The 23,185-nt window shown below is 45.8% G+C and overlaps 1 protein-coding gene across 9 annotated transcripts in view; it reads right to left on the reverse strand.

The window, feature by feature from the left end:
• MBNL1 (muscleblind-like splicing regulator 1) overlaps positions 1 to 23,185 on the reverse strand; it is a 113,080-nt gene that overhangs the window by 50,146 nt on the left and 39,749 nt on the right. Inside the window, exon 1 of one of the 9 annotated variants that reach the window (XM_009333957.1) lies at positions 6,197 to 6,284. The exons of 7 other annotated variants lie outside the window; for them this stretch is intronic. The gene's annotated coding sequence lies outside the window, so the exon portion shown is untranslated. Of the gene's footprint in view, positions 1 to 5,390; positions 5,518 to 6,196; positions 6,285 to 23,185 lie in introns of those variants that run through there. One more of the 9 variants, XM_009333958.1, reaches the window with a different exon arrangement.

Consider the following 23,185-nt stretch of genomic DNA (forward strand, 5'->3'; position numbering starts at 1 on the left):
AGGAGAATGCTGTGGGAGACGGTGTCAAAGGCTTTACTGAAGTCCAGGTAGACCACATCCACAGCCTTTCCCTCATCCACTAGGCGGGTCACCTGGTCATAGAAGGAGATCAGGTTGGTCAAGCAGGACCTGCCTTTCATGAACCCAAAACAGCAGAAGCTGGTGAATCCTCAGCAATACAGCAGTATCTGGAGCTGCCCGCATTACACCTCACCACCACTGCTGAAATGCATCCGTTTTTCAAGGCACAAAAATGGCAAAGCACTGTAGATCTGTGGGACTAATTTAAAAACAAAGATAAAACCAAGAGCTGATAACAGCCTGCCACAACAGTCAAACAAGACACAATGTGGAGGTGCATTCAGAAAAGGAAAGCCTGAACGCAGGTGTTCAGGTACAGCCATGAAGACACTGCAAAGGGGAGCCACTCCCAGCCAGTCAGACAGTGACAAAAAGGACATTCCCCACCCCTACTCTCCTGTATTAAAGTAATCTCACCAGTTTTGTTTGGATGTCCGAAATCCTCATTGCTAAATCTCTTCTGTAACGTCCTACAACCATCAGACTTATTCTGAAGGCTCATTCTGTATTTACTCCATTAAGAGAAGCGATCCCTACACTCTTTTATGCAATATTACCCCTTACAATGCACATTACTTTTGCTAGTATACTTTTGCAGTGGCAGTGTTTAATTTCTCCTGAAACCTCCTCATGCTGGGTCCCTTGTAGGGTTAGGTTTTAAGCAAATGGCACATTGTATTATGCAAGTAGTGAAACCTGGGAGGTGTCTAATCTGCCTCCAACCTAACTAATAACTTGGCTTTTGAGGGATGAAGCCCCAGATGAAATGAGGACACAGACTGCAATACTCTGCTGTGCTGGGTGAGACGTCAGTGGCCGAGCAGCCTGCCAACACCGTGCCGCCTCTTCTCGCATTTATAGTTAAGGTCATTGCTGAGTAACAAAAAAAGTAACGTCATATCAATAAATTGTTCTCCACTTTCCAACAGTACACCAACAGCCCTCCTTTAGCAATCTGAAGGTCAATTGCTGTCATTATTTTTTGTCTGGATTTTTATTGAAGGGAGGTTGACTTAAATGCATTGGTGAAAACTGCAGCCCCACACCACCGACACTGTAAATCACTGCTGGAATTGTAACCTGAAAATGCCAACACATTGACATGTTTGGGGTTTTTTATTGACATGGTTTACATAAGAATTACACATTTCTCTATTTTCTTGCTATCCCTTTTGTAGTATTTTTCCTTGTTCTTAGCAAATACAGCATCTTGACATGTTATTTTAAATACAATTAGAATAAACTTGTCAGGCAAATATTTTGACTGAAAAATAATGAATATGGATTGGCTGAAATTATTCCTAAACTTGACTAAAAATTACCTAACAACATTAGTGGGGAAAGTAATTTTTAAAATACTATTTTATTCAAGTGAAGTTAAATGATGAATTCTGATTGAAATATAGAAAATTATTAAACTTAATTTCAAAACAGGATTTGACTTTCCAGCTGAGCACAACTAAAACAAAACTTTCCAAGCCTGTATTTTGTGCGGCCACAGCATCCAAACAGAGAACCCCACTATTTGCTTTCTGATGGTGAGACCTCCCAGCAGCGTTTCCAGCACCCCAGGTGCAGCGGACACACCCCACTGCATGGGCCCCATACGGTTGCTCCACCGTGGGTCCTGTGCCCGCGCTGGGCATCTCGGTGCACCGGCAGCCGTGCTCCACGCACCCTGTTCCGTTTGGGTGTCTGTGCCGTACCACCCTTCTGTGATTTTGATTTCTTCTGCTGGCAAAGTCTCTCTCTCAACCAGATTCTTTCCCCAAGCAAATCCAAATGTAAGATGTGTCTGTTCAGATCCACTTCTGCAGCAGAACTACCCTACCGCAGCCTGGGCTGCCTCACCACTGCGTACCCTCTGCTTCAAGCTTGCCAAGTCAGAGGTGAATGGATCTGCCAAAGGGTTAATCAGAGGCTGGAAGTACCAGAACTGTGATTCTTACCCAAAACACAGGCAGCTCACAGAGGACCTTCTCTAACACCTCTTTTGTGACAGCAGAGACCCACTGACTTGGGATTAATCAAAGGAGCACTGGGCAAGGTCAGCTCCCCTCCGGGGATGCTACCAGCCCCAAATGTTAACTGAAATTACTGGAAGCTGCAGGCTTTCAGTGCCCTGCAGGAGACACTCAATATTTGGCAAGACTTGCCTGCATCACTCCTGCTGGTCTCCGTCCTTTGGAAGGGACTACACTGGGTACGGGATGATTTCAGCTGATTTTGGTATCTCAAACCTGTGCTGAAAAATTATCTTAGATTTCAGTCAAATACTGAAAATCTGTACTCCAAATTTTAAACATCTAAATGGTCACTTCCACCACTAAAAGGCAGATAAGGTCTCAGCTGGGAGGACCAGCTGTTCTCCTGTGAGCAAGGCAGACTTGCTCAGAGAACAAAAGAGATGTCTGAGCATGCACCAACAGCGAAGAGCTAAATGATGCCTACTCCCTGCTTATACGATCGTTTTAGGGGGAGAGGACCGGTTTCTGGGGAAAGGAAAAAGACAGAATGTGAAATTTACCAGGACTTGAGGTACTCCTTACAAATATGAAAATTATTTTCAGATAAATAAAACATTTCCCTGAAACCAAGGTCAGCCACTCAAATGGGAACTGTTCTGTGAATCAATACCAAAGCCCGGGGAAATGATTTCAAATGCATCCACTGAGCTCTGCTCTGAGATGCCACTCTCATTTGAATGTGAAAAGCAGAAAGTGAATCTTCACCAAGTGAACACCAAACACGGGGCTCTAATGAATCTTTACAAATGTAACGAAGAGCAGGTTAGCGGCACTATGGGAAGCAGCTGCTATTTTTACCTGGAAAAGTGAATAGCTACTTTCTCAGCGCTAACATATTTTTTCCAAAAGTTTGCAAAGGATAACAATTTTGAATTACGCTCTGCTTCTCTGTGCAGTTCTGTAAGAGCTGGCTGGCATTTTTAGTCAAACCAGACAAAATAAACCCAGCACATTTCGCTTGCTAGGAAAAGCCACTAACTGCAGGGCATGCCCGTCCATTGAAAGTCTCTGAAAGGAGGCACGGAGAAGTGACCTGATTTTCAGGAATGCAAACAGCTCTCCGGTCCCTAATCCCAACACGTGGCAAGACATTTTACAATACAGTAAACTTTCTTAGATGGAAACATAACATCCAATAACATCCAAACCTTTCTACTTAATTACTGCACATACCCAGCACTGCCAAAATAGACCGAGAGCAGTAGCTATGGAGGGGAAAGGGGAGAGATGTCAGGGGTCTGCAACAGAGACTCTCTCAGGCATTACAACAAATAACAGCATTTTTACAGCTGCGGGGACACCTGTGTGGGTGCCGCTCGGGCAGAGGTATGCGACAGCAGAGAACAGGCTGCCTTTGGCAGCTGACACTGAGTTCTGACTTTGGCAACACTGAAAACTTAAAACTTCTGGCCCTTTTTGTACAGTTTGGTTATATAGTAATAAAATTAAGGCCATTCAGTCTACTCATTAAAAAAAAAAAAAAAAGAGAGAGACTGAAATAAAACACACAGCCACACAAGAAAGGCCTATGCAGGAGGCATGGTTCACATTTACCCCTAATTGCACTGGATTTCAAAACCGGTTTAGTCTAATGTCACTACACCACAAAACATTAAGCTCTGAGATGTAATTTCCACAGGGGCTTCAGCTCTGAGGTACGTGAGGATGCCAGGGCTGATGGACCACTAACATTCATCCCAGCAGGCAAAAACTGGACACTGCGACCGTTAGAGTAATGGTGTGAGGTCCCACATACAAACCCAAGCTGACCTGCTGCACCAGTCAGGGGGTGACTCACACTTTAACAAGGAAGGTTTGCTTCTGGGTCACGGTTGCCACCACCATGGTACCACTGACAGAGGCACATGGAGAACCAACCAAGTGCCACCCAGCCTTGCAAACCCCAGCGGTGCCAGCCCGGCTTGCTGCTCCCCGGGGCTGGGTGATGCCGAGACACTGCTGTGCCACACCGCTCAGGGACCGCTGGTGGCTGCTGCTCAGAGCATCCTCTGCTGCAGGAGGAAGGATGCACCTTTCATCTGTGCCCGGCTGCCAAAGGTCCAGCTAATCCCTGTGCCAGGCACGAGACAGAGTCCAGCAAGTCAGCGCAGGACAATGAAATGGCACAATGGAGACTGATCTTATGGGGTTGTTTAAAAAGAGACACAAAAGAGAAAAGAAAAACTTCACATACAGAGAAAGGGAAGGAAAAACGCTTAAAGCTTCCAGTAACGAGAGATGTCGGGCCAGAGGACATCCCTCTTCTAGCCAGCATCATTGCTGCAACTGAAAGGACAAAACCACAAACGTACTTGAGTAAAGCAGAAAATACTTTCCCTGTCCAACAAGAACTTTAGAAACTAATAAAAGCTGAAGAATTTCTGTTCTGAAAAAAAACCAAAAAATTATGAGTACCATGTGATGCCCCGAGGCATCTGATTATTTATTGCACTGATGGAGCCGGAGCTGTCAGAAGCTGCTGTAAGCAGAAGCACACTAAACAAAGCGGTAATTAATGTGCAATCATGCACCACCACAGGACAAGGCCAGCTGTCCAAGTGTCAGCGTGAAATACAGCTCCTCACCACATCTCACCACGCTGCCTGTGCTGCAATTAGACAACTACAAAGTTTCCCGTAGCTTGACATTACTACACTTAACAAGTTATCAATGGCAATGAAGTTTTGCAAGACTTAATCAGTAGTTCAAGAGGAATTAATGAACCCAGCAGCATGCACCTATGAGCAAGGACAACACACAGACTTCAAGCCTAAAAGCATCCACAGATCAGCAACAGCTCCTGAAACCTGGTGTGCCACCCACCCACAGGGCACTGCCGTGTCCCCACACCTCTCCTCTTGATTTCTGTCGGCTAGCAATTGAATACCCCCATCCCTTTGAAATTTTGCTTTTAAAGCTTAATTCTGTCTTTTTTGAGTGAAAATCAAAGAACAATCATTAAAAGATAAAGATTAGGCTGACATAAAATTAGACTTGCATTTTTCCTTAAATGTGCAAGACACAACAAACACTGCTCTTCTCTTTTTCATCTCTACTGCATCATAATTATAACATAAGTAAAATTGTTAGCTTTGGCCATAGCTGAACTTTATATTCCACCAAAGAGTGAAATCTTTCTCCTAGACTGATTACTAGAAATCATATATAAGAAGTTTTATGTAAAGAAATAGTAAACACACTTCAAAAGGAAACAGGGGAAGGGCTGGCTATATGGCACACAACTCTCATGCAAACTTCTCTGATTAAAAATAAATAAATTACCCATCTGCCTCAGGGTAAGGCAGGGGATACTTTCTGTTGCTCTTCACAACTCCTTCTCACTCTCCTTGCTGTCTGCTGGGTGTGGAAGGAAAGGAGGTGTTTGAAGAGCAGAGGGTTTGGTGGAAATGAGAGATCACACATGAAATTTGTCAGACAGCAGGTACTGAAACACAAGGGAGATGCAGTAAGTCGAGTTTTTAAGACACCTGGAGGCCAGCTCTAGGAAATGTGCCAGGAATAGCTGGTGACAGAAAGAGATGCCCTCAGGACAGGTAAGCAAAGCTCTGGAGAACCGTCAAAATCAGTGCCATTACAAAAAAAAGGGCAGGGAATAAAAGAGAAAATAGAAACAATTGATTTTGATAGGTAAGACAAAAGACCATGAGGAAAAAGCACTGCAGAGAGCACACCATCACAAGGCAAGTGAGTGGAAAGGAGAGGAGAGGGGTGGAGGAGGAGGACTGAAGAGGAGGAGAAAAAAAGACTTTGCAAGACGAAGACGGGAAAGCCCAGAGGCTCAGGCTCTGCCCACGCCACGACAGCAGCACCTGGACGGGGCTGCGGTGGGAAGGTCACATCTCTGGTCCCAAGGCACTGAACATGGACTGCAGGCAGAGCGCAGGCAGAAGTCTCTGTAACAGCTCACAGTTCACCGCGTACATGGTACCACGTGTCCTGACTGTGGCTATGGCCACAGCCCAGGCGAATTCCCCATGCTGTCCCACCTTCCTTTAAACTCTCCCCAGGCCAGCACTCATTAAATCCTCTCTGCTCGTTAATATCCACTTGTTACCCCTGTTCCTTACCTTCAACAAAGAGCAGAAGGCTTCCTCTCACTCTGGTAGAGATCCAGAAGACACCCATAATTCACGTCCCAGTGTCTGCAATACTAGAAGCTGCAGAGAACGCTGAGTCAGCGCCTGCGGGGAGGCAGCGGGAGCCAAGCCAGGGCAGCTTTGGAAGCAGCCCCCTGCCAAATGCTAGCCAAAGCACTCGCACCACCAGGTACACGCGGGCAGCTATTTATATGGTTGCAAATAAACAACGAGGACTTGCACAGATACCTTTTATAGTCAAAAAGAGGTGTTTCCTTCCACACACATCTAATGACTGCTCAGGCGGCCCTTTGGCCAAACCAGCTGGGGCAGCTGCCTGCACCTGCCGGTGCCGCAGATGGCTTGGCAACCAGCACGGCACCCAACAGTGCTCTTCCCCGGCCACGGAGAGAGCATGTCCAGTGCAAATGATATATCTGTGTAAGTAAAACAGGGATAACATTAAATCTAAAATATGGGCTCTGATACAAGCACTTATGGCGTGCTTAAAGCCTTGCCTGCTCTTGTAGAAGAAAACCTCTAGAAGTGGATAGGGAGAAAGCCTACAGAAATGAGGAGTACTTTTTTATATGGTCATTGCTCATCAACGTCAAACCTATGGAGCCTAACTGGGAATGGGTACTGTTCCATATAATTTAGTAACTGACAGAATTCAGCACATGCAAATTGAAACAATTAAAATTAATACCTTTTACAGTGCTACAGTACCATCAAAAAGAAAAAAAAAAGAGGGAGATGCTCTCCCCTGCGCAGCCAGGCCTCCTGTAGTCTGTAGGTGACAAGCGTTTTAATTCTAAATGAGAGAAACTGTTTTCCATTCTGTGTTATTTTTCATGCCAAATTTCTGCTGGGAGTTATTCATTTTCTATCAGCTTTATCTCTATTAACTTTTAGGAAATGTTTCTCTGAAGGAAAGCACAATCTTAAAACTTGTCCCAAGAGAACGTATCACCGCAGCGTCCTGCAACGCAGCCGGAGAAGCGGGGAGGGGAGGTCATAGTCAGCTCCATTAACTTTGCAAAACAGGCTCTTTTCCTTCCATTTAACTGCGCCAGCAGCATTTCAAATATTACTAGTTAAAGAATTTAGGTATAAATTTCAGATTTTTTTATAAATCGGCTGATTTTCAGAAAGACTGAGTGCTTTGCATCCCTCGTAGTTTGTTGAAACACCAGTGTAATTAATGGCAGCCCGGGCACAAACACCACCAGAACTGGCAGGGCGGCGCCAAAAAAAAAAAAAGCCTGTCTTGCTGCAGGACCTCCGGACCAGGCACTCGGATGCCCACTCCTCCAAGATGCAGCAGCATTGCCTGGCAGTTGGTGGCCCCTCCCAGGGCACTGACACCCACCCCCCTGCGCCCCACCAGCCCCCATCCTGCCTTCTGAAAAACAGGGGAAACACCTCAAGTTGTTCCTAAATGCTCAGGATGTCTGAGTAAGCCCTCAGTGGCAGAGCAAGGCGAGGCTCTGAGTCAGTTACACATGGCCACCCCTAATATACAAAAATAACTTGTTTATTCCTCCTGATGTGTTATTTTTACACCGGCAGCTCCGGGTATCTGTGGCAGTTTGCTGCCACTGGTCCCAGCGAAGGCATGTGGCAGAGGCTGGGCGAATCCGGCCTGGCCGGCCTGCCTTGGCGCAGAGGGCTGCCCTGCGGGGCTGTACCCAGGGGGGGTCTAAGAGAAATACCTTCAGCCACTGCCCACCCTGCCAACTGTGCCAGGCACCCGAGGAGAGCCATCCTCCACTTCCACCCGGCATCGGCCAGTGCCTCCACGCTGCCCTCGGAGCTCCAGAAGGAAAGCCTTCACCTGAGCTGCTGCTGCCAGAGAAGAAACGTTTCATTTCCAATCGTCTGGAGGAAAGCCCTTCTAAATCAAATGTGCCCACAGTTTCCAGCGAGGCAGAAACAATTCCTTCATATACACAAGCAGCATTTATCAGCTTAGGATAGCTGAGGACAACTTAACAATGCCCACTCTAGCTGCACCGATACCGTTGCAACTTTCCGTTCTGCAGACTGAACGTTGGTTCACAGTGCATTCCTGGAGTAACTAGTTAAAGCTCTTCCAGGGTTGACTTCTCTTTATAAATACTGGTTTTGGTGGATACAAGTCCAACTGAGTGAATGTGAACATCCGTTAAGGGCTGCTAATAACAAAGCGTGGCTGGTGAAAGGTACGTGGGAACACAACAGAGCCGGAGCAGGACAGTGGCAGAGGAAGCTGCTGCAAGTAAATACTGCTCAACACGACACCAGTATTGGGGAAAAACTGACAGAGTGGAAAAACAGGAAGCTTAGTCACTTCTGGACAAAAAAATCAAAGCGTATGATGGAGGGGCGGGCGGGGAGCTGAGCAGCAGGCCGGAGTGGCGAGGCTGGGAGGGCCCAGAGAGCGGAGCTCAGCTTGCAGGACAGGCAGGCATGGGCAGGGGACATACTCTGCCACGAACGCCGGACCGGCCGGAGGAGGAGGGCTGTCCTGCCTGGATGCCCCCAGGGAATACCAGGCTGGGGTGAAGGGCAGCCCTGCTACAGCAAACCCTTTGCGAATACAGCAGGATCTGCTGCACAGGCTCCTCTCATCCCCAGGGGACTCCAGCTAATGACTTGTGCTAATGACTGAAGTTAAACTGTGACCTAGTTAAACCACATCCCTAGCTTCTCCTCCGCCTTCCTAAGCATCATGAGCACCACAACTGCTCAGCTTGGGGGCAGATAAGAAAATACTAGGGGAGGCCAAGGAGGGCTGAAATACAGCAGTTAGAATTTAAGGATATACTTCCTTTCAAACAATTACCATTATCATTCAAACCTACCGCAGAACAGCTTCAGGAGGTGAGTCAAGTATGACCGATGCAGCACAGGACACCTGCCACCTTTCACAGACAGTGATCACTTGCTCCCATTAGGAACCACCACAGAAACAGTGTTGGAGATGACCAGCAGCTGCATGGGAGTGCGTGAACCACAGCTGACGAAAGGACCCAGGAGGGCAGACCACGGACCATCACACCAAAGTGTAACCCTGGAGAACATTTTGCTGGTGTATAGAATTAGCACATTTCTGGCAGCTCTCAAGCAATACAGTATTCAGACTGTAAGGGTACTTTGCAGAAGCCTCAGAAGTGGGGAGAAAAGTTGAAAAGAAGATTAGATTTCCCTGATGGCGATCTTCCACACTGAAAAGTACTCATTACCCATAAAAAACGGTCTGCACTGCTCACTGATGAAGGGAAAATGGCACTGGATGTTAGTAAAGGGACTATGTAAGAAAAACACAAATCCAAAATTTTACTACATCATTTGGAAGGGCATGCATAGCAAGAGAGAAAGACAAATTTAAAATAATTAGAGGCTAGATAAAGAAAGCAACCAAACCATGCCAAAATGAAGACAAGCTTGATTAATAAAGTTTTTGACTGCTTAGGCAAATGAGGGAAGAAAAGGATGAAATAAAAAAAGGTTCAGCAAGCAGAGAAATAAAAAAACTTAACCAAGTTTATGGATTAAAAATCACTACAATGAAGATCTGTCTATATGTAATTCAGATTTCAGTGGCAAAAAAAGAGAACCAGTTGATATATTTGATATCGGGAGGAAAAAGGAAAGTTAAAAGTTTTTAGCAAAGAACAAGTTTAAGCAAGCAAGGGTAGCAAAGGAAAAGTGTCGTGGGCAAATAAAGGCTGATACATCCGTTTGTTTTACCTAGCAAGTGTGTGCTGAGGCACAATAAAAGCTTCCTAACCAAATAAACAACCTTCCAGTCCCCGCAGGGTAACCACAGCTGTGGCAAAATCAAGCAACTGGGTGTACGGCTGGAGGCCTGGGCCAGTGAATCCAAGCAGTGGAGCAACACGTGAGACCTCACATAAAGCACTGCTTCACAATACATTTTGGGACGCACTTGTCATGTTTATTTAAAAAAAACAAAAACAAACACAACCCTGAAGTGGTATAACAGCTACATGGAAAAATGAAAAGCATGAGGAAGACACTAATCTTAGCCGCTGGGAAGCTTGCATTGCCTCGTTAGAAATGTGCACGTTACGGACACACCACACACGTGGCGTGGCAGGGAGGGGCTGTGAGGGAGAGCACAACAGAGCACATGTGTGGAGGACACCCCAGCAGCCAGTGCGCAGCTCAAGCGTCCTGGTCAGCGCAGGACAAGCCCAGCACCATGGCAGGAGCGCTGCCGGATGCCACGGCATGGCCCTGTGGACATGCAGGCGGAGGGCAAAGAGCCGGCCAGCGGGTGCCTGAGTGAGGTTGGCTGAGCAGAGCCGGCATTGCCTTTGCAAATCTCACCCGGCGGACACCGTGCACAGTCCATGCTCAAGGCACGACAGGCACAGAGCAGCCCTCCACAGACCAAAGGAGCAGGGAGAGCCGCAGACGCCGGCCCCTTTGGGTCTCCGCTGCTGGTACCGTCCCAGCTGGACAGCCAGGGCTGGCCAGCAGCACAGGAAAGCTCCGCAAGGGGCTCCCTGGCCACGGGCAGCACAGGACGGCGGCAGAGCCGCGGACGAGACAGCAGGGCTCAGCAGGGGATGGAGCAGGGTGGGTAAGCCAGGCTGCACTGGGTCCACCAGCCCAGCCTGTTTCTGCCCGGCTCCGGAGGAGGTCACCCAATGCCACAAGTAAAGTTTTGTTTAATTTCTAATTTGTGTTGGCCAGCTGCGGCTTGCCTTCACCACGCAATAACGAAACAACACCTGGGGCGCAGGCTCAGTCCAGTGTCCAGCTACTGCGCCCTCAGGTCAGCATCTGGCTCCACCACTGACACATATGATCCAATAATCATTAACACTAGGATGCAGAAATGCTAACGAAAATTGAAAGTTTCAACCCATACCAATGAAGTTCTTGCTCAGAGCTCTGTACTGCACTGCCTGAAGCGGAGGGGAATGGCAGGATGCTGCTGACACGGCAGCAAAGCTGGACTCAACAGGCCCTGTATCGGTCACAGATTATTTTTTTCATACAGCTTGGGAATAATTTCCTGCACTAAGTGCTTTCCAGGCCTCATAACACTGATATTGTAGATCAATATTTTACAAAGACAAAGCTGCATGATGGATGTATGCACTAATTAAACCATATCTAACAAGCAGTGCTGCTGTAATCACACACTCTGTATCCCTTTTAGCTTTTACACCAGAGGTTTGGCCTTGCTCACTTTCTACATAAAACAAAACGACAACAAAACGACAGAACAAAAGACCCACTGTAAGTCACAGCGTGCAAATAAAGATAGTATCTACATTGTCCATACCAACACAGTGCAAATATAATTAAGGCTACGAGAAAACATCACTTGCTCTCAGGAGCTCTCCATCTTCCCTCTGTTGAAGTCCCTGTATAGGCTTTACTTTTAAAAATGCAACTCTAATTAGAGCAAATACATACATACATACATACATAGCATAGATCCGCACTGTTAGAACAAGTCCAATGGTTCTCACACTTGAGGAGCTGTGGAGACTCCGTACGGCCCCAGACAAAGCTGGTAACACACGGACCACACACTGTAGCACTGTCGCGGAGTGGGCTGGGAGCTCTCGGCGCAGCCGGGGATGGTGCCTGTCCGTCCCCCTCGGCTGCAGGCACATCCCTGCAACCCCTACCCATTCCTGAGGGGAGGCTGCTCGCTGGCCTTGGCACCAGCCGGCAGCCCCCACACGATTTTAAGATGCACACATTGTTCTCGTTGGAAAGGACCCAGGTGAAAGTCCACGTGTGCTCAGAAACGTGGCTGCAGGATGAATATTTGGCATCAAAGCCTTGAAAAGCTGAACTCTGTCGAAGTCACGTATTGGGGGAAAAAAAGGCAATGATAGCTCAGAAAAGCTTATGAAATATGTGACAATGACATTAGAGGAGCAGAAAGTACATATAAACAGAAGAAACTTTTTCAGCATCTGTAAGGTCTTACAGAGCATCTGGGCTCTGAAGGACTAAAGAGGTGAAGATTAATCTGCCCTTGTTATTTTGCTTGAGTTGTTGAATAGAGGAGGTCAATGGACATGAATTAGTGGGAAAAACAGACGGCAGACTTTATTTTTCTAAAGTTAAATAATCACAAAATATGCCAAAATACTGCTTTGTGGTCAGAATTCCCCTTTATTGTTTATTTTAACATGGGCACTGACAATTGAAATGTCCTGTCACAAAAGCAAACTGTGTAGACAGAAGCAGCAGCTTTCCCCTGGATGGAAGTTCAGTTCCCAGGTCCTTTCAGTGCCTGGGCTGCAGGAGAAGGCTGCCCCAGGGGCTGGGCAGAGGGTCGCACCCACCAGGAGGAAGGTACAAAAACCCGAATGCAATGGTGAAAAGGGGCAGGGGGGGAGTATTTGTTTTAGCAATCTTTCTGTAGGAAGTGGCATTTGTACTAATGGCAGTTTAAGTTCGTTATAAGACATTTCAACAGTTCCACTACCTTTCCCGTATACACCGAGAAAAAGAAAATATAACCTCTGCAGATATTATCTGTAGTGCGTATGAGCTCAAAAACATGCCTATGACTTGAAGACTCGAATGCTCTCACTTGAAGTGTTCAGTCACATAGCTGGTGGGAAATTAAAAATTTTCCATGTGTGGGAGCCAACTGAACTGATGAAACAAAAAGTAACGTTCAGAAGGAAGACCAGCATATCATGATCTCATTTGAGAAGCACTTTTTCCCTAAGTTCAGCACATGTAAGGCAGAATCAAAGTCACAGAGATGAGAGCATCGGCCTCGGGGCTGGGCTGGAGAGCTGTGTTACAGGTGTTTGTTCTTCAAGAACCTAAATTCTCCTTTAATATATTCACAGAGATCTATGAGGGAGGAAACAACTCGTTTCTGAGAATTAAAAGGAAATAAAACCACCATTAAATTCCCCTCTTTTCCCCCACCTTTTATTTATTTTTTTTTTAAAGTGAGACCAGGCTGGCTCCAAAAGTAGTAAAACAAGAAAGAAGTGAAATAACAAATAAGAACTTTCTACACTATAACCTCCCTACAATAAAACAAGTTCAAGCTGAAAGGTTTGCCCACCACTACTGCCAAGCCCTAAAAGCCCCAGCAAGGTATTTCACAGGATCAGGAGATGTGCTGCTCCCAACAGCTGTTGCTGTCCCCTGCGCTGCCCCAGCACTCACGTCCCACTCTGCTGCGGCACCTTCAAGGGCAATGCCGAAGGACAAGACACGGCTTCACCGACACACACCTCCCTCCTTTTCCTCTGCACGGATGAAGCCACTTAACGTCAGGCCTCTCAGCAGTGCTGGCAAAATTAATTTTCCCACTCCAAGAATGAGGGCTGGAGCCTGTCCGCTCCTGCCACAGACAGAGGAGGAGGATGGAGAAGAGGAGGCAGGAGAGATGGGACCAGAAGCCAAGACAAAAAGAAAGGAGGAAGAAGGCTGGAGGGAGAACTGGTGTTGCTGCCCATGGTTGCTCCCACCGCTGTTCCAGGCAGTGCCACACCATGCACCATCCTCCTCCTCCTCGGGCTTCACAGTAATGACAGCAAGATCAGAGAGCAAGGAGGACCCTAACTGCTGATGCCTTCATGCACTCCTGGACTTGGCCCTATCAACAGTATCTGAACTTGTATTAGGCAGGCCCTTAGAAAGAGTTCCCCGTCCTCCACCGCGTGCTCAGCACTGAGTGTTTCTGCCTGGGATTTACCCAGCTTCCAGCAGGTAAATCACCTCCCAGCCATCAGAGCACTTGAAGCGACACGGCAATACCACCACCACTGGAAATCGCTGCCTTTCTCAGCTCCCGAGGGCTAAGACATTTTTTAAACAAAGTTAAGGAGCAGAAGCTGAACTGAGTAATTTGTCAGGTGATCAAAACAGAACTTAAGTAGTCACTTAATAACACTTAACTACTTGTCATTTAAATAGAACAGAGAGAAAAGAATGAAGCAACTATGGATGGTGCTGGACAAGTGACCTTTTGCTGTACTCCAGACAACAATAAAATCGAGCAATGCTTTCCAAATTTTAAAAATTAAATACGGGTGTATTTTTAGCAACTGCTATTTTAAATTTGTTTAAGCACAAAGCAGAGTTTCTTAATTCACAAAAGGCCTTTCCAGCTGCTGAAGGCTCCTTTTTACATACAAAATCAAAGTCAATACACAAAACAGCAGTCTGAAAAAAAACTTGGAGGAGCCACCTGGCACCAGTTGCTACAATTGCTGGAATAATCCATAGAAAGGTCAAGAATTCAAGAGACATGGGACAAAATTGCTGGTGTCTAAGGATGCCGCCCCAGTGATCCATGGCCACTTTATCTCCTTGCTACAGGCAGGGTCACAGGGTGTATGACGACGATAACAACTCTGTCGTCCCAAACTACCAACCTCCCACCCTGTGGGAAATCCCCACTTACGTCCCCAGCGAGACTGCCAGTCTGTACCCACCTGCCCAACACCACACCGAGCAGCGACACATCACGCAGCATTTTGGAGGCCAAGGGCTGTGCACTCCTGCTAAATCTTAGCAGTAACACCCTACATCGTCACTCTGCCAGCTCACACCATGAGGTGGCTTCTGGGTGTCAAAGGCATCACTGTTGCACCTTCCGAAAGACTGACGGCAGTTCTCTCCAGTCTCAAGCAATGTATATGGGGAACAAAATTAGGAAAACATTACTTTTCAAAAAGCATTAAAAAGAAATCATCAATGTACTGCAAAAATACATGCAGCAGTAATGCCTGTCCATATGCAGAAACCAAGGAAACCCACCACAACCAACCACAACTTCATCAGAACACGTACACACAGAAACAGAAAAAAGTCAGACAGGAAAGGGATGTTTCAGCTCCAGAGCCCTTCTGGAATCAGCAGTAGATAAAGTGTAAAACCGAGAAAGTAATTTTGACAGTGTAATTTACATCATAAAGTTTAATTTTTAAAAACTGTCATATGGAATAGATTAATGCCAAGCTCCAGTATTTTTCAAACCAGTGCATATAATAAGGAAGAAGAACATAAATAGAAATCAAAATCAAATTACTTTCAGGGTCTTTTTTTTCCCCCTTTGAGTAACAGTAGGTGCATGAGACAGACTGCAAGGTGAGACTGGCCTTACAGCAGGGAGATCGAAGAGCTGGTTTGGATACTGCCCTGATTTACCTGGAGTGCAGCGGGCTCGCTACGTCTGTGTTTTCCATCCACAATGTAGTTGCCAGTTCTGTGCTATTTCAGCAGACTGTCTGTTGGTCCAGCAGACCTCCAGCACCAAACAGCCACACGCCGGGAGAGCTGTACCGGGGTGCTGACCTAAACACCCGGCATCGCCCCAAGCAGAGAGTCTGACTCTGAATGACAGTGGGCCGCCCTCGCCACCGGGGCATGACCCACACCCCTGGAGCACCCAGACATGCCATGCAGGTGCAGACCACCGCAGCCAGCAGAGCCCGTCCTGCTCACCACGTGCAGTGACCGCGTCGGCAGCTCCAGAGGGGAAGGGCAAGGGAGCACAGCAGTGCACTGAGTCTACCCTAGCCGTGCAGGGCTGGAGTGGGTAAAAACTCTTCTCCCCATCAGCTTTCCACCAGCAAATGCCGCAGACACAGGAATGAAACACTCTTGGGGACCTGCCGATCCTGCCAAAACTTCTGGCTCCCAACGCCCATGGCGCCGCCGGCAAGCCACGCTCATCAAGCCCAGTCCCAGCATATTGGAGCCACTGCCTTTTCCCCAGCCTCAACGCGAAGGAAGAAGGGGATGTCTTGCAGTGGGGTATGAAAGGAAAACACTGACTAAGCCTTAGCTTTTGTAAATGTTTTCTTTTCCCTAAAAATTTTTTTATGTTTCAAATGCTTCACTGTAAAAGTTTTATTTACAGATTGTGACAATCTAGAGTTTAAGACAGGTGTTTTAAAAAACTAAATAAATAGTTCGTCTGTTGCATTTCCTGTACTTTACTAAGTCTTTAAGCTTTACCACTGAAAAAAAATAGTCAGTGGGTGTCTAATCCTACTCAGGTCACTTGGTGTTTCCCTCATGTCTTTGGAGGGAAACTTACCCCAAAGCCCTGCTTCTGTTAAACATAACGAGAGCACTTCCCCTGCCTTTCACCCACATGTTCTGGGGGGGAGCTCTCTTGGTTTCCTGCATGCTAGTCAACTGACGCCAAAAAGAAAGCAAGTACAAAAGAATTTTGAGAAACAGCCTGACTTAAAAAATTATACACTATATAGATAGATAGAAAGCCAGAAGAAAGCAATGCACTATGACTAGTAAATCATGTAACAGTTGGAATACCTCTTGCTATCTACATTATGCCAATACACAACACAGGTACTACAAATAACTATTGCTGACATGTGTGTACACATACACACATGCGTGCGCCTGCTCCCAAGTACCACAAGCCTGTCTGCTCACAGCTAATTAATGAACGACAACACCTCTCTGTGCCTGGGTGCCAAATGCTTTCATCAGAATCCAAACCCATCGCTGGAACCTCAGAGCAATTTTGATAACAGATCTACTTAAATTTCATGATCCTTTCCAGTGTTTGCCTGGATCTAAAGCCAGTCGGCTTGCACGCAAATTATAAGAGAGCCATGTTGTGTAGGCAGGGCCAGGAGGCACCTCGCAGCTCAGCCCCTGCGGTGCGAGGCTGCGCTTCATTGCAGGCGGCACTGGAAGTACCAGGGCACGCACAGCCACCCTGGGGAAATGAAAACTGAGCATCTCCTGAAAGCTGCTCCCGCTAGCACAGGGCCTCCCCGCACCTCACGCCGTTGGGACAGCAGTGATCAGCCCCGACAAACTCCCAAAAGCAACACAGCTCTGAAAGTTTACACCTGCTGTCCCCCACCTGACTTCAGTGAACCTTGCTTTGTGCTATTTTCTGCCATTAATCTGTGATGTTCATATACATACAGACATATATACTGAGAATATATACACAAATAGTATACAGTGTGTATATACACATGTATGTATAGCACAGAGTAAAACATAGTTGAAAGCTTTATAACAAGTAACTTTAAACTTCCACTGTAGCCACTTTTTCAGTGTCTAACCACTTAGGTATTTACACATCTAAAATCACCAGAAACATCTAGACAATAAATGTGTGACAAACGCTGTGTAAAAAATATTTTACATTGTTACAGACATTAAAAATATCTTCAGCTAACGGCCTGAAAGATTTAGAGGCAGCCTCTGCTTCCCTTCGTATTTTCAGTGCCTTAATTAAGCCAAATGTTAGAAGTTTCCAACAAGGCAAAATTAGGTGCACTTTCCTCCATATTAAAAAAAAAAAATAAAAATCTATCAACAAGTATTAGTTTTCTCTTCAGCTATATTTAAAATCACACCAGTAACCATGCTTGCAACTAGGTACAAAAAACTGTCTTGCGAAGAGCTGGCAGAAACTGAGAACAAACACATTTTCTCAAGGAATTTAAGAGCCTTTCTGTATGCTACATCCAACTGATGCATTGCCCTGAACAGTTTAGTTCTTGACGTCTCTTGTGTTTTACTCTTTCTTCCTCTTCCCCTTCTGTCTGCTGACACTTTTAAAAGAGTCCTTTCTCCTTTGGTATCTTTCAGGTGGTGTTACAGCATCTGACCTCCTTCAACCTGATGCCTTTTTTCTGTCTTCTGTCTCTCGTTTTAATTTCTTTCCTTCTTCTGCTTTGTCTTCGTCTCTAGTTAGAGATTTAATTACCTCCTTACACATTTTATTTCTGTAAGCTGAAGAACACTTGTGGTCATCACCTCCTCTTCCCCTTTGACTACTTTCTTTTTTCACTTCCCTCTGATGATCTCCATTTCTGTGCACGTTGAACACGCCCCCTCACTGATGCCCTGCGCCATCTCACCTACGAGCGCCTTCCCTGGGACCGGGCTCAGCCCTGAGGCGAGGAGGGGCGGCTGAACCTGGCCGCCACCACCGCGGTCCGTTCTCAGCCCCGACAAACTCCCAAAAGCAACACAGCTCTGAAAGTTTACACCTGCTGTCCCCCACCTGACTTCAGTGAACCTTGCTTTGTGCTATTTTCTGCCATTAATCTGTGATGTTCATATACATACAGACATATATACTGAGGCTCAGGGCCTCAACCACGGTGCAGTGGCCAAGAGGAGCCCGGCAGTGTGGGGGTCACTGTCCTGTGCAGACCACGGCCCCCACGCAGACCCCCTGTGCCGTGCTTGTCAGATGGGGGTAAAGTTGGGAAGCTAACAGCACTGTGATTTACCTCGGTGCAGGGATACGCCAGCACTGAGCCCCGCACACGGAGGCAGCAGTGGCAACGCTCCCCTGGCCACGCCGGTGCCTGCCTGCGGTTTTGGTGAGGCAGCGGGTGCAGCAGAGGCAGGCGTGCCTCCTGCAGTTCCTGCTCGCAGGCTCCCACCCCCAGGCCCAACCGTCACAGCAGCTGTGGCAGGTTTCTGCAGGAGCCCAGCCATGGCAGGGGCCATGCTCAGAGGTCTGGGCCCGGCTGGGCAGCACCGCCCGGCCCTGGCCCTGCTCCCACCCCAGGGCAACCGCTACCCCACGTGGGCTGTGGGGTGGGGTTAGCAATCCCCACGCTCTTGCCCCCACCAAGACAAAGCCCAGAGGCAAAGGCACCTTCGGGGGCAGGAGGACCCGTCCCATCATTATGAGGGGTTGCCTGGCACAGACCAGCACCCTGCCCAGTGAATTGGAGAACATCGAACCCACCCATCGCTACCAGCCGGAGCCAGCCACCCTTTGGATAGCTGCAGCTTTCCATCTGAACAGGGTTTTATCCTCCAACGTGTAAAGTGAAAATACACATGCAAAAAAGGGTTGAGGGACCAGCGTGCAGCCCGCTCTGCTGATCCACTCAGCCCCGCAGCAGCTCCTCCTCCTGTCCCCCAGCTCTCCCCTCCAAAACCCAATACATGAATACGCTATCTGCTTTCACTTACAGCCAAATGTATTGTAAAAAATGAGGGACAATGGCATTAACGATGTACCAGTTCCTTAGCTAGCTGTGATAAGGCCATTTACATAAAAATTTTAGCACCCAAACATCTTTGTTCTTCCAGCCTTGAATTAAAACAAACCAACCAACCCCCTCCTTACGGAACTTCCTGCAAAAATATGTCTTTAATGTACTAAAGCAAATAAAAATAGACCGAAGAAAATTGGTTTAATTTCTTATATAACAAATAGAATGAGATTAAAGAAACTTCTGATTTCAAGAAATACTTTAAAAAGGAAGGAGTAAGCACAGTAGCTCCATTCAAACTCTTGCATACAGCAACTAAAATTATATTCTTCCTTCTCCACACAGTTGTACATATTTTTAAAGAAACTACTTGTAACACATTTTGTTCATCTAAATATTCATGGCTCCCATCCTGTCAACACTTACGTACTTGAAAAACACCGGCGAGTTACCCCAGAGGGTTAAGCGAACACGGAGTTCAGGGCACTCCAGCAGCAACGCACCCACCCGCTCAGGCCTGCAGGCACAAAGCCCATGACCTGACTGGGCATTACCCTAACCAACCTGTGAGATGAGGGCAAATGAACCACCCTGCCATCCGCACTTCTGACCAGGACCTAAGTGGGGTCAGTAACACGATGATAGTTAAATGAATATTAATTATAATTAACCACTTCATGATATGTCTGTTCCAGATCATTTTGGTATGAGATATTTGAGTTTATACTCAATAAAGTAGTTTCTTTCTATTTCTCCCTTTTTTTTTCCTAAGTATAAAATCAAGCTACCCATAGTTCAAATAGGAGATGTGATATAAAAAAGCAGCCAGAAATTCTAGTATTCTGGACCTTAACCAGTAAAACTGGCATACCTCCTTAGGAAGAGCTGTTTACTTCAACATAAAGAAGCCATTATCAACTTATACCTGCAGTGGATAATTAAAAAAGAAACCAAACAAAAAAATCCCCAGCGCTTCAAGGAGGTTTTAAAACCAAATGAGAAATAATTCCTGAGTCAGTTTTTTCTGCATTTTTGAAATCAGCATTTGAATTAATGCATGATTCAAAACTTTTTTTAAAAGTAAAATGAGCAACACTGCATACAACTTGCACTTTGGAATGCTCATCTCTATTCAAAGGAAGCAGGCACATAAAAAACCTTAATCGTTTACAGCTACTTTAATTAATGCCTTTTAGTGGTACCGACTATAGGAAAAGGCAATTGTTGGCTCTGACAACTAACCCACGGATCTCTCTCCAGTCACAGCTGCTAAGAGCATCTCCAACAGGCTGAACTCTACACTCATCTCCGAGCTGAGGGCTGCAAGGTCCTGCTCCACTGAAATTTAACTGAAGAGGGCAGCTAAATGATTGCAAGATAACATGAATCACTGTAAGACCTCTGAAGAAGGCAGAGTATATAAACCAGACTTTGACTCTGTGTACAATTTAAGCTTATTTCAGTCAATTTCCAGACTTCGGGAAAGTAATGTTCCAGGAAAACTTTAAACACAGTAATCCATGATCTAATAAACTGAATACAGTTGCCAAAAAGCTGGTATTTCTGCCTTCTGACAATGGCGTTCTTACCTTTGCCAATTCATTTATTTTAATGATACAAGCAGCTGTACCACAGACAAAAGTCGGCTACATCACACTGTGCAGGCATTTAAATTTTGGTTTATATATAATCACTGTGCCCTTCTCTCTCACGTACGTATCTAGATATTTCTGAAAAATTATGCAGGCTATTTATATGGCTGGTCTTATTTTCCAATTTATGTGATAGTACCCATTCTTCTCTCATTCGAGTCACTAGGAAAACTGCTGATTTAAAAAAAAAAGATTACATGTGTTTCTACTTGTCTCCCTTCAGTTTTACTCATGATGCTTCAGATTGGGTCCTCTCACTGTGTTAGCAAATGGCCAGATCAGTGTGCTGCATCTTACAGGGTTGCCATTTAAGTATTTTTTAAATCCGTTTACCTGGGCTGACTGAGGTCTGCTACAAGCGCTCCTGAGAGCAAGGCAACCTCTGGCCGCAAGCTGGCGGCCACATCAGGGGCCAAGTCCAAGTCCAGAGGCCATAATACGGAGGGTTTATTTCACTCCACACCAGCTGACAGATCCCACTGCCCGGCTGCCGGGTCGCACCGGCAAGCACTTCCGTCCTGCTCTTCCCCTTGTTTCAGTCCTCGAGTAATACTTTCTTCTACATTTCGAAAATGGTCCTTGCTTAGCGCATCAATTTCCTTATATTTAACACGTATTTTAGTTGATTTGTTGCCATTAGGCTTATTTAACAATTGCATGCAGAAACGTGAATTTCTCACCAACATTATCAAATTTTTATATGCCTTTAGGTTTATTCTTCCTAAAGAGTTCAATAAGCTTCCTTGCAAATTTATCTCCCCTCAGCACAAATACTGCTCCACATATTGTGCGCTTTCACAGGGGAGAGAGCAGAAATTGCACCTGTGTGTTCACTGCTCTGTTTGCACATTAATGAAATCAACACTGAGAATGTTTTCTGAACACAAAATACAACTTGCAAATAAGTTGTTACAAGTTACTGGGGGGGAGGGGAACATTTAAATACTTCTAAACACTTTTTCCAGCAATATTTTAAACTATCATCCAATCCTATATTGATACTATCTTTGCTAGTACCAGTAGGAAAGTGCAGGTAGTTTTACTTTCAATGCAATGAAAAGCTGAGTTGACTTTACAGGCTGGAGACTCTTTTAACTAGTGCTCTCAAGAGTTTATAATAATTTCCAAAAAAGTCAGTTTTAACTGAAGCTGCGTGGTACTCCTGCTCTAAAATCCCTTTTTTCCTCCTGTTCAGTCCAGCCACAGAAAAAGATTAAAACACTTAGTTCTGGTTACAGTGTGCTTACCATTTTGCTCCAGGTATATTTTACCAGCTTGCAGCTCCATGCACATTCACGTCTGTGCAACAAACGCTTGGCCCTTGGCCAAGTGAGAAATTCCCCTGACCGACAAACCTCACCACAACTCCCCCCAGCATCAACTGGAAATATTTAAATCACAAATTACTTTTTTTTCTATGAAACAATTCCTCACACTCCACTATCAAAAAGAACTTTGCATTTTAAGCCACCTGGCTTTGAAATAAACCTGCCATATATATCCATGGGTATCCATCCATCCATCCATCCATCCATCCATCCATCCATCACCTGCATGCCCTGTGCAAGGGAAACATCTTACTCTGCTCCACAAAACACCAGGTGCAGCCTCAGTGTTCAATAAACAACAGGAATAAATAACAATGTAATAAATACAAAGAACTGACTCTTCTGTTTTCTTCTAGGAGCGTCTAGTTTGAGTGTGAAATCTTTAATCATGCAGTTTGCCCATCAGGGTTTTTCCTAACTTGCTTGTATTTCTGTTTGGTTGCAATCACTGCATAAATCCTAGTTGTCTCTTAACTCAGTTCATTGCAGGGAAGATTTTACCAGGGTACTGGACAAGCAAGGATGTGTTAATGCAAATGATCTTTTGAACGCCAGTCAAGGCTGGAAAGACTTCTCTCAAAATAAATATGCAGCCTCTCCCTCGCCCAGCATAGAAGACTAGCACTGAAATCGCACAGGATTTTAGACTGAATCCTGTCAGGATAAAGACATTTACTTCTGTAATGGATTATCAGTCTGTGCTCGTAGAGTGTAACCACTGTTATAAATTCATCATGGAACTCTGCTTGCTCACTTGCACACTTTTACACATGGTTATTCCTTAGATTTCTCTCCAGCATGTATAAAACATGCACTAGTCAAATTCGTTAAAATTCACTCGTGTCTTGCAATCTTAACCTAGTAATGTTTATAATCAGCTCGTATTTGTGCTTTCAAGACTGAGGATGTTTTTAAAAGGACGTACATCTAGCGAAAGGACAGGGAAAGGAAAAACAACACTGGAAAAGCTGGAAATTGAAGAAGCATTAATATTGCTAGGGGCTAAAATGCCATAGGGCTTCCGATGTCCCT

This window comes from Pygoscelis adeliae, unplaced genomic scaffold, assembly GCF_000699105.1.
Source record: "Pygoscelis adeliae isolate BGI_AS28 unplaced genomic scaffold, ASM69910v1 Scaffold241, whole genome shotgun sequence".
Lineage (NCBI taxonomy): Eukaryota > Metazoa > Chordata > Aves > Sphenisciformes > Spheniscidae > Pygoscelis > Pygoscelis adeliae.